Here is a 15,221-nt window from a genome sequence, read left to right on the forward strand (position 1 = left end):
GACATCACTGTTTCTACTCGATCACTAATCAAGAGAACCTATGATGGATATGGCCAGGGGACCAGTTGATCTTGGCTGTTCCTCAGCTGAGGTTCAGTCTTTCCAGGTGACTCTAGCTTATGTAGAGTTAACAATGAAAACTACCTATGACATCAGGGAGTTTTACCAAGATTGCAGCTGTCGCTATGATTAAACTTGTCACGTGATTTTTACGCTTTTGGGACTGGGTTGTGAGAGCAATGTGGAGAAGTTTGAAACTTTGGGCTAGAAAAATCCAAAAATGCTGTTTGCAGAGCCAGACTGGTCATTCTAGTGGCTGTTTCAATGGCCAACAGCCAGTGAAAATTTTAGACTGCTGAGGCCTAGTTTCATAGGGCAGCATGGACACTTAAGAACAGGGCTAAGACCATCCATACTCTATTCTGACAAAGAGCTTGGCTTTACTTGGACCATATTCAGAGACCTAAATTCAAAAGTAATGGACTAACTTGTAGGGAAGAGGACACTGCAAAGCAGAATGTTATTGGGATTTCTCACCACCAACATTCAGATCTTCAGTGAGAGAAAGCAATTAAACAAAGAGAAATAAAAGAATGTGAAGTTTAGGGTTAGGGTTAGGGTTAGGGGTATAAACAGGCTTAGGGCTGTGCACAACAGAGAACAACTAGCAAAGCATCTGCAGTTGTTAAAGACATTAACATCATTAACAATAGACCCTCATCTCCATGGGAACAGTAATAAAGGTGACCCAAGGGCAAGATCCTCCTATCAAAGCGCCCCCCCCATGTGAAAACTCCAGTAAAGGACAGAGCCTGAAATGAGAATGTAGCTCCTGGGGTCCAGGTGGGGGGATTCTCAACTTCTCTGAAAACACTGCCTAAAAATATATTTCTAGTATCAACACGCAGAAGCTGATAGAGTGGTGGACTTCGAGGAAGGGCAAGGCAAGCTACATCTCCAACTTGTAGCAGAACTTGGCAGTGCCATCTATGTGCAAGTAGTTTTGAGGGTATGGAAGATAAAAGACTGGAGTGTGATGGAAAACAGCTCTGGGCTAATCAATGTGGAAAGATGTCAGAGAGTCTGGAAGGAGGCTACGTCCTGAAGCTGAAAGTGTTAAGGTACCAGTGGAAAACCCAGGATATTGAAGATTCTGGGGGAAATGAAATGAGCACAGAACAGAGCCGCAGGTGTGGAATGGAAGCAATCCAAGCTAGATGTGTGGAAGACAGCAGAGTTAGACACGGAGGCCATCAATACTCTTTGGAGTCCAGAGTTTATTACACCGTAAGCCTCAGGTGTCAGACATGAAAATTTCCGAATACGTAATGTGTTCTGCAGATTTGGGTTTTGTTTTGTGTGACTGTTCCTATTATGACTGTTCCTTGGTTCTTTCAGTTTGGGACCAGAAATATTTACTCTGTCATTGGGTACTGAAAATATGTAACTCCCTTTTGGTTTTATGGGAATTGAAAGTTAAGAGAGGTTAGACATTTAAAGTATTGAAACTATTAATGACTTTGGCATTTTCAATGTAAGAATGACTACAGTTATAGTAGGTATTATAACACGGTTATGGATTTATGAAGCTGTGAGGTTGTATATGGATTAAATGTGATCTGTTTCACTGTCACGTGGAGAAAGGGTACACTTGGGATGATTAATGCTAAATGTTGATGTCAAAGAATTTAGAATCACTTGGAGGATGGCTTCATTAAGCATGCCTACATTGGAGATCTTGACTATGTTGGCTGATGTCTAAAGATTCACCTTGACCAGGGGCAGTGACATGACCTCTTCATAAAATCCTAGACTATGTAAAATGTGAAAGTGAGCTGAGCACTAGGGAACATTCATTGCTCTGTTTCTTGTCATAGGTCCAAGTTAATCTTCAACCTATTTTCTGTGTTTGAATGATTTTAACTGCCCCTATTTGTGCCAAAAAATTGTTTAAAAATTTACCCAAGTTGGAAGCCAACTAGATCTGGAACACTAATGCTTAATTATGTTTCTCTACTAATGAAAATATGATTTTAACTGGATTGTGGGTCTATATCATTAGGATACTGATTTTTTTTCTATTTGGCAGGCCAGAGAACTAACAGTGGCATATTCGCGAGATAAAATTTTGTTTAGTTATGGTGTGTGTGTGTGGGGGGGGTACATGCTTGAGAATTATTTGCTAGGAAACATTTCAACTTTAAATACCCATTGCTAGGAAATGAGTCATGTAGGAAAAATGCAGAGAAACTTCTTACCTGAACTTTACAGAGTAAGTTGTATCCCAATTGATTTCTTATCCTCTCAAGTTCCTACTCTTATAACAGAATGTATTTGATTATATAATTTATAAAGAACAGATATCTATGTCTTACAACTTTGAAGACTGAAGCCCATGGTGAAGGACACAGCTGATTCAATGTCTAAACTTAAGTCTTGTGATCATATTGTTACCTTATTGCTACTTCATTCAATGTTGGACAACACAGAAGAACAAAAGTGACCTGATTAGTTCCCTGGAGTACTTTCATAAAGATACTAATCCCATTCACTCATCACTTAATCATGTCCTACATATTCCACCTCTTCATACTGCAAGTTTCAACTGCCATGGCAATATTAAGCTACACATAGTAAGGATGTCCTATGATATTTTATTGAGGGAGAAATCACTTACGTGAGAAGCCAAGATTGCCGAGAACCAAAGGTCCTCTCACGCTGCTCTCTGGGACTGAACCGGAACCCAAAGAGAGAGCGTCTCCTTCCTCCCAGTTCTTTTATCCCCCCATATGTTCTACGTAGCTGTGACCTTACTCATTTGGGTACATAAGATCTCTCCCTACAATTCCTCTTTAGTCTAAAGAAAAGATTTAGACTTAAAACAAAACTGTATTGTCTCAAACATATATAAAGCATATATACGTAGATGATAAACAAATTATAATCTACCTATATACTATCCTAATTATATCTATCCCATCTAAACCCTAAACTTATCTGAGAGAGATGCCCAAGTCTGAACATACCTCCTTCCATTCCAACCCTAAATAACTGAAAACAAACTCTAACATGTATAAATTATCCTGTAAAGCAATGATAGGGAAAGGGAATGTAGTACTCTCAGAATTACTTCCTGCTGAAATGGGACGATGATGACCTCATGGGATCCTGTAGGAAAAAATGTTAGTGTAGTGAAAATCTCAAGAGGATTGACTACAACATTTGTAGCCAGTCTCTGTTTGGTGAAAGATGCTTGACTGAAGTTCTAGACTGAAGTTCTAATCTTGATTGAAGCCCTTGTCTGAGGTTCTGGCCAGAGTGTAGAAGGTGCACCATATCAGTTAATTAGTCTGGAGTTGTGTAGAATGATGCAGTCCCAAACCGGTTTCAGGGTGGTACTTGTCTGTTCAGATGTATCAGGTTGGATCAGGTGGAATTGATGAAGTGGGGCCCCATTTTCTTTCCATAATGTTTGAAGATTGCTGTTAGGAAATTCTTTGTTCTCTGTGGAAAACTCAAATGTTAATGTCAACAAAGAAATCTCAACATATGAGTTTAAGGGGGATATATGTAAGCTGCAACAGGTTTCCAAACACAGTCAAAAATTCATATACGGAATTGCAACTTTACAGTTAGAAAATTCTCAAGTCATTTCCAACAACAACTTTAAGATCTGTATGCATCTCTTACCTAAGTATATCATCTGAAGCAGATGAGGGTAACATTGTAGAGCCAATTCTTCTTCTTCTTCTTCTTCTTCTTCTTCTTCTTCTTCTTCTTCTTCTTCTTCTTCTTCTTCTTCTTCTTCTTCTTCTTCTTTTACGAGACAGGGTTTGTCTGTATTGTTTTGGAGGCTGTCAGTCCAGCCCAGCCTCTAACTCACAGAGATCCACCTGCCTCTGCCTCCCGAGTGCTGGGATTAAAGGCTTGCGCCACCACTGCCTGGCCAAGCGGATTCTTCTGAGGGACAAATTTCCTTATGGCTGTCAAACACTCATATACTCCCAAAGAAAGAAAGACAATTAAGTGATAACATGGTTCTCTGAGTCCAAACATTGAATCTTAAATCTTGAGAACAAAGTTTACCTGTTTTGCCTTGTGTATATCCTTGGAAGGAGCTGAGTCTCCAAGGCTCAAGGAAAGCACGCCCCATAGATTTACTGGAAATGTCTCAGGATGCAATGTTTACATGCTTTTCAGTTACATCTTATACTTTTGGCTCCTCCTACTTAGAGTTCCAGTTTCTATACTTCTGCAGTTCAGGGAGCATACTAGCTTTTGGGACTTGATTTCTACATGATGATACCAATTCTGTAGCTCCAGGGGACAGGAACCCAGTGAGGTACTCTGCAAGGACCTCTACTCCATGGATCCACAGCCATGCCCAGTCTGTCCATGTTTCCTTTGGAGTCTAGATGAAGGTAGCCATAACCCCATAGATATGCAGTAGACACACACAGCAGATTCAGCACCATGCGAACATTGTTGGTAGTTATTTCTGTGCCATGTGGAGTGGCATCCCAGGACACTCTGTTACCAGAATTCTTTACCACCAGCCTGGTCCCAGAGCTACATCAGCCCCAAGTGAACACATGAGACTTATATTAATTATGAAACTGTTGGCTATTGGCTTGGGCTTCTTATTGGCTTGCTCTGTCTTAATTACTAACCTGTTTCTATTTAATTATTTTCACACGATCTTAACTTACTGGAGAAAGATCCGGGGACCTGTAACTCCTCTGGTATCCCACATGTCGACAGACTCTGCCTGCATTTCCCAGAATCCCCCTTGTCTCTTAGTCCCACCTATCATCCTGCCTCATTGACCACAGTGCTTTATTCATCAACCAGTAAGAGAAGCATATGTACAGAAGATATCCCATCAACACTCAGCCCCACTTGAGCCACACGCAGGGCATTCATAGGTCAGTGCACTAGAATGTAGGAGCCAAGACCAGCAGCAACAGTGGACAAGTAGCGAGTGAAGTTTATGGGTTTTGTACTGACTAGTTCGTTTCTCAGATCCACGAGGGGTCTTTCAGGTTTTGTACTCTAGCACTGTCCATAGACTGGACAGTGTCTCAGACCTACGGTGATCTTTTTTTGATGCTATGCCACTTGGACTCTGGAATCCTGTTGGTTTCACACATCTTTCTGCCTCACTCGTGGAGAAAAAAGCCACTTCTGCTGGCAGACAGCAACCTGCTTATGGTGTCCACCATCTTGGCTATGTGGCCTAGCTTGGGGAAGTGTTTACGGAAGCAGCCCTCTTGACCTCGTGACCTAGCAGGTCTGCCCATTCCATGCCTAGGCAGAGGGGCAGTTTAGCCAGCCCTGCCAAACACAATTCATTTACTTTTTCCTTTTATTTTTTCTCTAATTTCTTCTTTTATTGACCCTGTTGCTCATGGCTTGTTTATGGAACACTGTTCCTTTCCAGGGCCCCCTGCCATATATGCAGTGGATCTGCTTTCTTGTCACTGGTTGCTTTAAGTCTACCATGTCTCTTTAAATCTCCTGTCTGTTTACTACAACATACAAATCAGAGATTACACTCTGGTTCTTCTTTTTACTTTTCTCCAGTCCTGTTTGATATATCTGCTTGTCTCTGTACAGGTGACTTAACATTAATTATATATTTATGTAAGTTATTGTTATACAACTTAAATTCAACTATGTTAAGTCTCAAGTATTTCTAAATTGTTATATATCTTTAAATGATGGTAAACATTTAAGGTTATAAAGGTCTACCTACTATTTAAATATGTAAACTAACTCAATATACAACTTAAATTCAACTATGCTAAGTCTCAAATATTTCTAAATTGGTATGTATCTTTAAATGATGGTAAACATCTGAAGTTATAAGGTCTATTTCAACTTAACAAAATATTTACATCACCCAGTCCTTCCTGTAAGCTGTTTACAAAGCTAAAGCTTCTATTACAAAGGGAACTTTTCTCTCCTTCTTTGTCCTTTACAGGTGTAAATCTAACCTACTAATTTAAAACCAGTTACAGTCAGGCTGGAGGGTTCTGAGTAAAACCCTCCACAGCCTCTCAGCTTCAGTCCAGTTCTCCAGATCCTGCTCTAATCTGTAGCTATACAAATTAATTACAGGAAAAAGGCCTTACCTAGCCACCTATTTGCTTAAGGCAAGTAACTAAAGACAAATTTTGTCTGCTGAGGTATATTAAACAGACAGACAGCCTTCAAATGCTCAGAGATCTAGAAAATATGGCATTTAAAATGTTTTATTAAAAAGTTTGTCATAACAGAGAGACAGGCCAGCTGCTGGCCCCACCTCATTTCTTCCAAGAAGACTGGTGGACACTGGAGAAACTCCACTCATAAAAGTGGCAACGCTAGCCACTGACCGATCCTGCCTTTCACCTCAACTTCTGCAAAGGACTATATAGACTGTGGACAAGAGGACAGTAGAATTGGCATTCTGCACATTGTTGGGCCAACAGCAGGCAAGTCTTCCTAAAGTTCCTAATCCATAGGTCCTATGCTATCAGCAAAAGATGTGTGCCCTTAAAGCCGCTGCCCTCAACAACTGTGGAGGACCTTGGGGGTGGCTGTACATGCAGTCAGCTAGTAAGTCTCTGTTATTCTTTAATCATTAACTCAGGTAAAAATTGATCCTTGTCGAGAACTCTGATGCTTTTGATGACTGGTAGTTTTGCCAGCTGTCACAAAATATATTTCAGGAACAGGTAGTTTAACGTTTATCTATGTGAAGATTGGAAAGTGTAAGGTGTATGAAGGTCTAAATCTGAAATTTATAAAGGTCTGAGAATAGAAGGTCTAAGATGGTAATGTAAGGTGTATGAATTAAAGTTATAAAGGTCGGGGGATAAAAAGGCTGAGTGACAAATAAAGTGAGGTGAGCCATTCAAAAGAGTGAAACATGTTCCAGGTTTCTCCCTTTCGTTATGCGGCTGTTCATAGTCTTAGCATTAATCAAGTTAACAATAAGGTTCTGATAAGCTACTAATCCAACTCTGTCAGAGTGCAAAACACCAAACTGTACCACTATAGGATCATAACTGCAAGGTCAAGATTAAGGTACTTAGGCTAAAATATATGTCAGTTTTAAAACTGTTAATGCTTTCAGCCAAGTTGCTTCTAACATAAACATGCTGCTAATATGTCTAATACTTATGTTTTCACAAACTCTAAGGATTCTTGGAAGTTCCAGGAACCAAATTGGACCAACTCAAACAGTCAGATTCATCCAGATATTATTCAATCTTTTCCTGGTCCCAGGATTCCCTTCTCTCATCTCAAAACCCTTGGAGGACCCCTCTCTAATCTTACAATCTTCCTCTCAAGTACCAAGACCTAAGAAAAATTTTTTCCTAAACTTAACTTTGTCCTCTGCTCTGCCAACATCTTGCCAGATCTGAGAGGTGCCAGAGTTCCAAGAGCAAGGACTACTATGAAACAACCAGCTACCCAGGGACATGGTAGCACCCCAGCTTTCTCAGGTCCCCCAAAGATGGCCAATGCCCCCCAGGTCAGCAGGAAGCAGTCTTGAGAACTCGATGCCCTTATTCCCTAACCTGCCATGCCTAACTGCTCACCTTTTAAATAATAAGGTGGGAATGAAAGGATTCAGGCATTATGCTGGCCTGCCCCTGTTACCTGGCAAAATGCACTCAGGCAGTACTCTGGTCAGCCCAGGGTTCCATAAGCACTAGTCTGCACAAAGGTGCAAAGGACCCCTTTAAAAGACAGACCCTGCCCACTTACACTACCTTCTTTGTCTCTCTCTCTCTTACTGTTCTGCTCTTACCCTCTTCATCTCTTCTCATCTCACCCTCCCTTCCCTTCTCCTACTTTAAGAAACTCTATGGCTAATCCTGTTTCATGTTCCATCACAAAGGTTCCATCTAGTGAGCTCTATTTAACTTAAACAAAAGAACAACATCACCTATCTTTAATATGTTTTCCATTTATATACTTTTGTTATAATCCATGCTATACCCTCAATACTTGGCTGAGATTTTTTTCCTCTGTTAAATATTTTATTGCTTTACCCCACAGGTCTGCCTTTTGTGAAGTCATCAGACACAAACACTATCAAGTCCATTTCTTTGTTACTTTGTGTGAAGTTGGACTTTTCTCTAGGTCCCAATACCTAGTTCCCCATTTTTGTTTAAGGTATTTTGTCCTTCATTAGAATTTTCCTTTACTGTTCAGTTTTCTTCCAACACAATGATTATAACCACTGAGTAAATTTCACCACTATAACACGAATATAAAAACCCAAACAGTTATTGGGGTTCCAGCTGAAGGACAGAAAAGCAAAACAACTGCTAGTAGCTCTTACCTCTACCAAGGCTGAAATAGAGATCCTATCTTCCCTGTGACTGGAAACTGAATCTCACATGAGACCCTTTGCTTCTACGTTATATACCTCTCTAGTGCTGGGATTAAAGTGAGCTCTGTTGCTCTTTTAGACGGATTCATTCTCATGTAGCTCTTGGTGGCCTTGAACTCAGAGAGATCAATCTGCCTCTGTCTCCCAAGTGTTGGGATTAAAGGTGTGTGCCATCACTGCCCAGCTTCTATGGCTGACTATTGTGGCTGGCTTTGCATTCTGATCCCCAGGTAAACTTTGTTAAATCATAAACAGTGTATCACCACGCACTACAGCTCCCCTCTTCTGTTCATCCCTGTGCTGACAAACTAAACCTACTAGGCAGTTGCAAAGTGACCCTGTGGCTTTTATGCATTGATTCAAGGCAGCAGCAGCCACTTCTGCAGGGCAACTGTGAGGACTAGCATTAACTGTCAACCTCAGATAATCTAGAATCACCTGGTAAGAAATTCCCAATGAGGAACCATTTGCATTTGGTTGGCCTGAAAGGGATCGTCTTTTATTATTATTACTATTACATATTTATTATTTTTAAAATTTTCCATACAACATATTCTCTCCCTTTCTCCAGTTCATTCCAGATCCTCCTCACCACCTTACCTACCCGAGATTTTGTTCCTTCTCTCAAAGAAATGCATGGGCAGAGGTGGAGGGCTTCCTTTTTTAGGTTAGTTTTTTGGGAAGACCCAGTCCAATGTGGGTGGCACCATTCCCTAGACAGAGGATTAGAAAGCTTAGCTGAACTCAAGCAAGTAACCAACCAGATGAACTTTCATGCATTTACTTCTTTCTGCTCTTGATTGTTGTTTCAAACTCCTGCCACTGTAACCCCCCCCCACAAGGGTGAACTATATTTGGAACTGTGAGCTGGAAAAAACAAAATGCTCTCTCTCCTAAGTTGCTTTCTTGCCATGGCATTTTTATCATGGCAACAGACATGGAGCTAGAACACCAACATTTGTTTCAGTTCCACTAGTGAAGCTGCAGCCACACACAACAGATTAAGTCATTTATAAACAGAAAAACAAAATCTGCTCACATGTCTGGAGGCTGGGAATTGAAAGCTCTTTTCTTGAAAGCCTTGTTTTGGATTCCTAGAGGGCTCTATGTGCTATATTTTCACAAGACAGAAAGACCAATAACAGACAAATACTGCATCTCACGTGGCAGAAGGGGACCTCACAAAGTTCCCATCCTTAAAGGCAGAGGCCCTTGACTTAATCACTTCCTAAATGTTCTCTCTCTCTCTCTCTCTCTCTCTCTCTCTCTCTCTCTCTCTCTCTCTCTCTCTCTCTCTCTCTCTCTCTCTCTTTCCTTTTTTATTTTTGAGATTATAATTATATAATTTTCTCCCACCTCCCAAAATCTTCCCTATAGCCTTCTCTGCTTTCCTTCAAATTTGGTCTTTATAAATAGGCAATCTAAGCAATAGTGGAGAGACTACCTTAAATTCCCATTCTGATAATGAGCAAAGGGGACAAGACCGGGCTGGTGAAACCCACATAAACAGCTGACCTGAACAAGGAGGAGCTCTTGGAACCCCGACTGATGGCTGGGAGGACAGCATGTGACTGATCCATACCCCCTGAATGTGGGTGTCAGTGAGGAGGCCTGGACAATCTATGTGGCCTTAGGCAGTAGAACAGTATTTATCCCTGGCATACAAATGGACTTTGGGTGCCTCTCCACAATGAGGGAGGCTCTCTCAACCTGGACTCTTGGGAAAGGGCCTAGGCCCTGCCCTGAAGGAAATGACAGACTCTGGAGATCCCCCATCTAGGACCTCACCCTCCCTGTGGAATGGAGTGGGGATTGGGTGAGGGGCTCAGGGCACTGGTGGGAGTGCAGGAGGAGGGGAAAGATGGGAGGGAGAGGAAGGTGAGATTGACATGTGAAGCAAGCTTGTTGCTAATTTAAATAAATATATATTTATAATTTTAAAAACAATAAATAAATAAATATCAAAAATTTTAAAAGTTTTTAAATGTCAAATTGGGTCCTAGATTAAAAACATAAATTTTTTAGGACAGATACTAATAACAAAACAAAAACCAAACCAAAACAAAAAACCTGCAAAGCACATTTTTGCTATTTTCTCTTTCTCCCTCATTTGCTTTGGTAATCTATTTTGTTAGTTGTTAAGACAATAGGTCCACTTAATTCTTATAAGTGCATCTGTGGTATTCATTCATTACAGTAATAGATTAAAAACACTAAATTAATTGATTTATGAGACAAAGTCACTAATTAATGGTCTCATGAAAAGATTCTACGTCTGTCCTGTGTTTAAAACACTTCCACTATTTGTGGCACTAATAAATATTCTTTCCCAGAAGAAACTGAAAGATGATCACTCCTGGAAGAGTTTATTGTGGAATCAGGAGGTTTTTTTTATAGGAGGCAAGGTAAACTACAGAAGTTGGCCACACAAAAAGGAAGTGCAGTGTTTACTTCTTCTCAACAGCCCACAGTTTCAATGTTCATGACATCCTGTATTGCCGGTTTTATGCCAGCTGGCCTGTTAATATGGAGTTCCAGTTTCACTTTTAACTCTATTCCTGAAGTTTCCAGTGACATTGAACTTGCTTCACTTCTTATTTGTATGTTCCAGTTTAGTGAAATAGGTGCAATCTTTTTGCATACTAAGTGACTTTTTCTGCTGATTAGCTTTACTTTTGCTGATTTTTAGAAGTTATTTTCTGATTATCATACTGTTCCTAAGTTAGCAATGCTATAATTTTTTCTCATATATGTCTTTTATTTTACCTGACTTGTGATGGCAGTATGGAATTTATGGTCATAATTACTAATTGTTATCGAGTGATTTGGAGTTTGGTTTGCTTTGCCTGTTTTTCCTTTGGAGGTTTCCTTTTCCTTGTAAGTCATTAATTTTCTCTTTATATAATATGAGTAGACATTAACTTTCATTTTATACAATGGCTAACTTTCTCACTCTCAATAGGAGTCCATCTTTGCCATTAATCTGGAATGCTACTTCTGCCAGGGTCCATGTGCTCATGGTAATTTTGGGGTGCTGTGGGGGATGGCATGGTTCTAGGTTTCCTCTTCCATTCTGTTGGCTTAGAGATCTTTAAATAAGTGCTGAGTATTTTATGTGAGTTTTTTATTTTTTGTGAGCTCTCACTTACCTATGGATGATACAACAGGCAAAAGGGAAGAACAAGACAGGGGTCATTCAATGTCCTGCTAGAAAGGACTTGTTTTTAGGACTGTACCAGGTTACCTACTTATTTAGTAGCATCAGTTTTGTTTATAAACAAGTCAATTGCATTACAGTAAGAAATACCTATTGAAGACAGAACAAAAATTGAGTGACCGATTTTATGATCAAAATAATTACCTACTTCATTTTAATCTTACATAAAATGCAAAGGTATGAGAAAAGTGATGTATAGATAAAATTGGAGTAACACACACACATGCTTTGTAGACTTTAAGAATGACTGCTTTATATGATTTATAAGGAAATTTAATTTTACAGCCCTTAGCTAATGTAACTGGGACCTACAGTGTTGTGTGCTACAGATGGAATTGATCTGAGATCAACCCTTGTAGCATCAATGTAAGTAATTATTGTTATACACAAGTAAATTAAGATATGGATTAATTAAATGCAATTCATCAAGGTTAATAAACTATGTCCATATTACATATATATTAAAAAGGTTGTTTCCAGGGATAGGGAGACTTACGTTCAGCATTTGTTATTCATATTGTATTAAGCACATATGCACTGCAAACATCACAATATACTTACACAATGAATCATGTCATGTTTGCTCTGAGTCAGACTTTAACCTACATGATGTCTTAGTAGTGATGTGAGGCTCAGAAATCTTGGTACTGTGTGTGAAGCCCACTATCAGAGAAACCATCCTGAGGGAGAGAGTGCAGCAGAAGAGAGCCAGGAGCAGCAGCATGGATCTCAGAAACAAGGCTGACTACCTGATTCAGGGCAAGAAGACACTTAAGGATTGACTCTCTGTGTTCCACCTCCTTCTAAAATGTGCAACCAGGGCTAAAGAGAAGGACGGTAGAATTTGAGTACAATGAATGGTTAACCTGTTTTTACCAGATTGTTGACTCTGTGACCAGTTCAGCTTAAGATTCAGTTCCTGTTTCTGCTCACTGCAATATGATTCTAGGCATCAAAGACTCCAGTATTCTCTTACAGTTGTGTCCCTTACACCAAACTGAGAATGGTTAAGTTTATTTCCTGATGACATCACTATGTTGGCCTGATATGAGAGTACCTCAAATAACTTTTATTCTTAACATTGTTCCTGTCCTGTGCTAACTGTGCTTTGAATGAATGGGAAACAGAGAGTTTAATATTTAAAACTATCAACAATAACAACAACAAAATCTTCCTGTGGGACTTCATGCATTGCGCTTGCTGTCTCCAGTCGTGACTCTGTGTCAGAGTGTGTCCCAGGACCTGAGCTCTAAAGCAACTCCTGCCAATTCCTGGTAGCTTCTTTATCATTGTTACTTAGACCACTTTACACTCTGACATTGGGAAAGACAATGAAGTTCCTACAAAGAAATTACTCCTGTGGATAGGATCTAGACCTAGTCAAAGTAAACATGAGCTCAACACAATGATAAAGGTGAATGTTAGCAATGGAATCTAATGATTTTAAGGGGAAGATGTTTGATAAAATTAACAATAGACTCCTTTTTCCCCAATATATACATGTACACACACATACATATATATACACACTCATATACACATGTAAGTACAATTTTACAGATATGTACAATTACTACATGGTTAAAGGTAATATTTATTAAAGGATCTACAGTGCTATGTTAGACTTTTCTTCCCTGCATTAAACCCTGAGAGAAATAGTTAGATTGAAGACAGGTTTATTTTGGCTCGAAATTTCAGAACTTTCCAAGTATGTTTGGTGGTTCCGTTGTTTCTGGGCACATGTTATGGCAGCACATCCTATCTGATGTGCATGGAGGAGAAAGTTGCTCAGTTTATGGAGATAAGAAAACAGTCAGAGTGGAGCCAGGGATAGTCCATTCTTTGTAGGGGTACCAAAAGACTTACCTCTTTCAACTATGTCCAACATCCTATCTTCTAAAAGAAGGCAATACTATCAAATTATAAATCCATCAATGAATTCAGAGCCTTTAATGAACAGATTCACCAATGGGGAAAATCCTTCAACACAAGAACCTTTTGAACAAAACTTAATATTTAAACCATAACAAAATTACCTAAGGTGTTTAACATTCATGTCTCATTCAATCTAAATATCCATGATTCATTTTGTATATGTAGGGTTGTTAAAACTACTAGTTAATTACTCTTCTGTGGCAAATTTACATATAGCCACTGTTCATTCTTCCTAGATGTTACATGAATGACTTGGGTAATGATCTGATAAAATGAAAACTTTAAATCAACAAATAAGCAAATGCATTCTCACTTCTAGATATTTGACTTATGTGTTTGGAAAGATTATTTGAGATTCTTTTTAAAGAGTATTCTTATTTTAAAGAGAACATAAAGTATATTTAGCTATAATTTTGAATCTCATTAAGTATTATTGGCCAAGGATCCTTCGTATTTTAAAGCCCAAGTGGAAGAGAGGTGGAAAGAATGAAGTGCCAGAGGCAGTAGCTGACTACAAGAAAGCAATGTCTTCAAGTCAAAGCGGCCAGCTACACATATGAACTCAGAACAATTGTGGCAACATGCACAAGACCCGTGTTAGCCCAAGCCAGACAAAATCCCCTCATGGAGAGGGAAGTAGGATACACAGTTCCAACTTACAGCCATGGAGCTTCTGAAAATTATTGGCATCTGGGGAGAGGGAAAAGTAGTTTTATCTGAGAGTGTAACCCTTGAGAAATTGATCAAGGTCCAATGGAATACTACACATCCAAGAATATTTGGGCAGCATGACTTGGTGTTAGAGGATTTAAAAAAATAGAACACAAAATTTGGTGAGTAGAAAAAAAAGGGGTTGAATCTTGCAGCAGGAGTATGATCTAAACATGTATGAAATTCCCAAAGAACTAATAACATTAATTATAATAATAAATGCTATCTTACAAATATTTCTTTGATGACATACGTAGTATGTTACTTTAGAGCTTAAATCTTTAGAATAATGAAATATTGTCTTAAGTTGTTAACTACAATTTTAATCCAGCTTGATATTTATTTATTTAAACATAAATACTTTGTTCAGAATCTAAAATTCTTTTTTTTTAGCTCCTGCTAGCATCCAAAATGCATAATCTGAGAAAAGTGTACTACCATATAACTTTATAACCAGAAAAATAGAGCTTTATTTCAAAGGCAATAAAATTGAGGATTGACTATTACTAAGTATGTCACAGTAAAGCTCATTGTAGACTATGACTTCTTAATAGGTCTCGTGTTTTTTCAAATTTTTTGCAACTTCTTGATTCTGTAACAGTAGGAATTGTATCATGTTTTTGTTTTCTCTCATGAAAGAAAATTAAAGGGGAAGTTCTAGAAGAGGCATTCAAACATCTGCATATGCTAGATTTTCGAGTGACACAACAAATCCATGTTTGTATTAATCATTTATTTCTGTTAGTTACTTGCAATGCACAGCTCTACAATGTTAATTTGTTACCTTTATGCTCACAGAGAAAGAGTTCAATATGTTCATCTGGTTAGAAGGTTTGTAAGGAGATGACAAGTCCAAGAATGACATATAGGTGAGGATCGTAAAAGGGTTCTAGTACTCATCCCGCTATCGCAACACTGTTCCTCTAGAAGCCCTAACAAGGTTATTCCATCTTTCTTACATTTAAACGC

Source organism: Mesocricetus auratus, unplaced genomic scaffold (genome assembly GCF_017639785.1).
Source record: "Mesocricetus auratus isolate SY011 unplaced genomic scaffold, BCM_Maur_2.0 Super-Scaffold_100691, whole genome shotgun sequence".
Lineage (NCBI taxonomy): Eukaryota > Metazoa > Chordata > Mammalia > Rodentia > Cricetidae > Mesocricetus > Mesocricetus auratus.